Below are 5,814 nucleotides of genomic sequence, written 5' to 3'. Positions count from 1 at the left end.
AATGAATAATTAATCGTTTATTACAAATCTACTTCACCTTAAGGGATTGACCTAAACATTCGACCAGTACTGTTCCCAATTCGAGTTACTGATAAATTCGCTCTCACTCTACCATATGCTAACCGTGCCGGAAAAATGATACATGTGGGCATCGCAACAACAACAAAACCGACTGGCGGTCGTCACATTGGCGTCAAGGCCGAGAGGGCAGTATCTACAACTCAGCCTGATCTAGTTTTATTGTAGTCTTGTCCTCAGTCACGCCTCACCTAGCACGATGCACTAAGCACAGGGCCAGCTCCTGGAAATGAACATAACAAACATAGTTTCAGTATCACTGCCACTGCTCAGTCGTTGAAGTGGCTGGCCGAATGGAATATGTGGCAGTTTAGGCCCCGTCAATGAGAGAATAGGTCTTGATCTTGTGACTCAGAATGGCGCGTTCTAAATGGGGACAAGGTTAATGCAACAGTGGTATATTCCTATCTTTGCGACAAAGGTCACGCAATCCCAAGATGGCAGCATTGGGAAATACCGTTGTACAACAGTTACAAATAATACTGCTATTATACAAAAACTACAAATGAAAATGCTGATGATATGCCGCTGGGAATTTTGTAAAACATGACGGATATAGGGTTATCTATAAACAGGTTAAACTGACTAGATTGAAACTGCTAAAACTGAATTGCTGTGTTTACGTGTAATGAAACCATAGACAGCGACGAAAAAATTTTACACGCATGCCGAAATGGTTTCATCTGAAAAATTGTGCATTGGATTCAAATGTCAAAAACATGCAGCTTTTTGCAACATAAGAGGCAACATTATGTTGCAAAATTTGATGTGCGTAGCGCTCCGAACAACGTTATCTTATCCTAAGTTCTCTTTTTTTTTAGCCATTAGGCTTTGCTGTCCTTCCTTGAGTCGCTGTGAGCTACATGGCTAGCGTCGTCTTGTTGTTTGCTTGAAGAATCTTTTGGCACAGTAAAACGAGCTCTTGGGCGAGTTCTAGTTCTTCTGTGTCTAGTTCTTTTGTGTGTGTTTTTTTTTGCGCTGCTATTATGCCAAAGAAATCTTTTGACAGATTAATTTTCCGTCTGCGGGCTTTCATTCTCTTTCCATATTTCATTCAGATTAGAATTGCTGTGTTTTTACGAAAAGAAAAAAACTGGCACCAACTGCGACTTGTTTCTCCATTCTCTTACCTCTTGATTTCCCCCTACGGCACTCTTCATGCTCGCGCTCCAGGGAAAATCAAAAACTCTGCGCCCCTTTTCTTCCAATCAACGCAGCTCTAATTTACAGGATATTTAGGCCCCGAGGATAGGCACATATTGAGCTCAATTTGCCGAAGTTTAGGGTCGAGAAAGAAAGGCCAGCCCACTTCAAATTTCAGAAATGAGATAAACTCGACTACCCACTTGAAATGAAGAAGCCGAAATAATATAGAACACCAAACTCAGAAACGTTGTAATGCCTGGCGGGGCTTTTCTTTGGACGCTGGATGAGTGCAGATTTCGTTTTGAGCGACATTGCCGACGTCAAAAAGTTAATACGTGCTCTCTGCATTATGATGCCAACGATGATGTGACGGATTAAGCCCGGCATACTGCTTGAAGAGCGAGACCCAAAGTGCTGACGAAAAAATTGAGAAAATTCTTTCTTTTTTACTTAGAAATACCCCACTTTCTCAGGGTGAGTTGGCAGGAGGATTGGCAACTTCTAAAATAACAAATAACGGTCACAGAACACTTGATCATTGTGCAATCGGTACCACTCTGATAAGATTAGCACAAACCATGAATAACCATAAAGGTTCGTCCTACTCCGATATTCTCGAATTTCAAAGTCATCGTCCTTTCATTTGGATATGTATTGCGGCTGTTTTTAGTAAATATGTTTATTAATTCTAGTTTGGTTGTGGAATTTTGGGAACAACAACTTCACACGGAGTTTTCGACGAGAGAACTGCACGCACGCTTCCCCATTTCAATCCATTTTTCATTTCAGTACAGTTTTGCCTTTGCTCATACCGTCGCATAGCAAAAATTGATTTAATTTTAAAATTAGCCTTCAGATCTTTCTTTGTTGTAGATGTGATGCTGATGATATAACTGGGTTAAAAATATATGGCTAGCATTATACGTCACAGAATATTTCTGACTGCTTGTCCAGCAATGATTTTTCAACCAGCCAAGAGAGCTTATTTGCACAATTTCGTTAATTAACCATTCACCATTATTTTATAGGACACCTTTTACAGCTGAGGCCGTGGTAATGAATTGCCTGTAGAAGTTATAGGGGTACTGCATCATAGTGCGTGTCGTCTTCAATAGCGCCTGCTTGTGTCTTTTGTGTCATCTTCCTCGCACGCTGTTTTCTGCATGGGCTCTTGGAAGGCCGATGTAATTACAGCTAACCGTTTTAGGCGTCCGTGCTGAAGAAAGGAATGCACGCGAAGAATTTGGCCCGGGTCATTTCCAAGAGCTTGTCCCCGCCCGCCCTCGAAATTTCACGTTGCCTGATTTTGACAAAAATCAACGTCAAACTATAATTGAGTGTGCCCGACACGATGGCGACCTCCAGATTTTGCCCGGGCTACCCCCGAAGTTTGACCTTAGTCGATTTCGATCGATTTGGACAAAAACCGAAGCACAATCGTAATTTATCGTGCCTGATATAATAGGGGGCTCCAAATTTGTTCTGGGTAGTTTCCAAAAACTTCACCCGACGCATTGCCGAAGTCTGGCCTTTGTCGATTTGGATCAAAATTAATTCCAGCCATACCTGAGAGCGTCCAACACGATTGCGGCCTCCAAATTTGACCCGGGTGGTTTTAAAAATATTTTAAAAAAGATTCAGTATTTAAAATTTTGTTTCATCATTATGCCCATTTATTAATGAAAGAAATTCTGGCATAAATTAGGATTTCGGACAGCACCGTTTTATAGACAGAGGCAGAGTCACACGCTGGGCATCTCGCGATACCGAGACTTAAAGCTTCCCAGCGAAATAATTCCCTTTTTCTTGCAGCAGTTTTACTTAATTTTCTTGTTAATGTTTCTGCTTGTACTAATCGGAATTGTTTCTTAACATCGATGTCTCTTTTTGTTTCTAGTTTTTTTTAACTAAAACGCTCACAATACGGAGACACGACGTTCGAAACACATTGTCAGAGCACTAGCTCTGTAGTTTGATTTGTATCATGCCGTGGGTCGTTTCAACAACGGCAGCAGAGAGCTGCTAGACATTCTGAAGCACATTGGAATAAAACTTAATCTTTTCAAACTGAAAACTTCCTTGACAGATGAACAATAGTGCATACGTTAATATTCCCGTGAGTCTGCTGGTGCCGAAAACTAGAGGGAAATGAAGTGAGCCGTCACACGATTGCGAGCGAGTAAAACCAAGGCTGAAGATGAGCTGAACTACATACAGGTGAATTTTCACCCTCTTGGACGTAGCTATATGGCGTCTGTAGGTATTCCCAATCTTTTGTGTTATTTTTTTCTCTCACCTTTTTTGCCATTCTTTGTTTCGCATATATGTCTGGTTTTATTCTTGTAAACGTTTTAGAATGAGAGTTCGCAGAGTTATTTCTTTATATATTGAGCTCTGCAATTACCCTAAATGAGATAAATTGTGCAATAATCTCTTTTATTGGGGCATATACCTTGAAAATATATCTATATGAAAACCGCTTTTTGGTCACTCTGATATGGATATTAAAAATTAATAATAAAAAGACTCATTTGTTTCATTGGGCAGCTTAAATCCTTGTGTATATAAATACAAAAAATATTTTTTAACCAAATAAACTGAAACTGCAACTGCTGCCGTCGGTTGCATATGCAGCACAATAAAACAAGCTTAATAAATTTTTTCATCCCTTTTAACAGTTCGATTTCGATACAACAGTGTCGCTTATAAGACAGACCACAATTCGCTGTTTGTATCTGCTAATAAGTTTTTAGTTTTTTCGCAGAGTAGCCTCATATCTTGACTTTAAACATTCCTTGGAAAGGTGATGGTTCAGACTTGCGGGTAATTAACATGAGTTCCATAGCGCAAAAAAGCAAGGACAAGTGAGAACATAAGCGCTTCTGTTCTGCCTTGTCCCTGTTTTTTGCGCTATGGAACCTCCTTTAAACATTCCAGTGTTACTAACCTCAGAAATATAATGTAGCAGCATATATTCTCGGTTTTAAATCTGGCAGTGGCTTAGCTCGGCAATACCAGGATTTACATAGCGAGAGGTCCGTTTCCCTTGCTGAGCTTGTTCTGGTCACTGTATGTTTAGCAATGAGCGACATTGGGCTGCATCTCGGCGTCTATGCGCCGTCTGTTACGCTTGGCAGTATGGCACCTCCGTTTGACCAGCCGTTCCTCTCTTTGTTCGGGCGTCTCCGCTGCTGTCCCGCCTTCTTACGCTCATTCTCTCTTTGTTGAGTAGTGAAGTGCCGGGCGACAACCTCAGGATCGGAAGAGTTAATTTTCTCTTGCCTATACCACCTTTTAGCAGCGATGGACTCTCCTTCTGTGCATCCATGTGAAACGTTTTGATACAGCCGTCCATATATATCCGCCTTTTATACGCAATGCTGCGCATGCGACGCGGTTGATAGAGCGGCGTGCGGCGAAGCGCACCTGCTGCTCCTCTCTGGTTGCCATGGTGACGGCGCATGCGCACAACTTTCCTCTCCCAGCCACCTCTAAATTCTCGACTACTAACCCAGTGTAGTTCTCGCCAAAAAAGTAAAGATTAATTAATAAATAGTTTCTCCTATGAGCCAAATATAATAGTGTGCCGAAAATGGTATATTAAATTTTGTAATTTTAGTGCGACATGCTTACCGCGCCCTTAGTGTTTACGCTTTCTGCACTAGTAGCACGACTTTGCAGGCAATATCCCTGCTGCGTTCGCCGTGCTTGCGAAGCATTTGCTTTTGCTGAGCCTATCTTGCAGGACTATTGCTTTCTACTCCGCCTTGTTTGCAAGCCGCTTACCTTCAGTGCCTGGTTAACATCCGCATCTTTTTTTTTTTCTCTTCCACCTACTTTCATGGATGCCACATGCACAGAGATTGCGTAGAACCGGGCACAATAAAGTGGGTAAAGTTTCTAGTGCGCTTAAAGACAGCAGTCCTCAAGAGGGACGGGCTGGTAAGTATGACGCAGGGAATCCAGGAAAAGGCCACATACCACTTTATAACTTGCGCGAAAAGCACGCGTAGTAGTGTCGTCACAAATTATGCGCCACCCCCCGCCCCCTCCTAGCCCCGAGGGGCGCTGTTGAGTCCCATGAGCCCCCATTAGACATGGACTTTTGGCAGTCTATCGAAGCTTCATTGCCCCGTTTAAAGAGTTTACATTCACCTTGTACCATCTACATTTGGGCCATAAGCATACCCCACCTGTCTCGGCAGCTACGGTTTTCATGACCCTCCACATACGAGTATTAAAATGACACCAAGCACAAATCCATCCAATTACCGTTGTTAGGCACAACTGGATCTTTCTGCTTGTGCATGCATTTGTTGGACAGGAGGGGACATATTACTGCTGAAACAAAAAAAATGCTAAAGCTTCAAAGCCACTTGACTCGAAATCGAGTCTCCTAGACCGACGCAACCTCCAATATCACCGCTTCGGGGCAGGTGGCATTGTAGACAGGTAACTGGGCTCTACGCTCAGAAAACTGTCTAGCCGTCGCCATGCGAATAGTTTGCTTTCAAATGGCCCTAGTATCAACAGTCTTTTTATCGATTACCTACTCCTTCAGCTGTAGCATGACATCGCATGCCAATAGGT

Source organism: Amblyomma americanum, chromosome 3 (assembly GCF_052857255.1).
Source record: "Amblyomma americanum isolate KBUSLIRL-KWMA chromosome 3, ASM5285725v1, whole genome shotgun sequence".
Taxonomy (NCBI): Eukaryota; Metazoa; Arthropoda; class Arachnida; order Ixodida; family Ixodidae; genus Amblyomma; species Amblyomma americanum.
The sequence above is the reverse complement of the archived record's forward strand: the minus strand, read 5'-3'. Positions refer to the sequence as shown.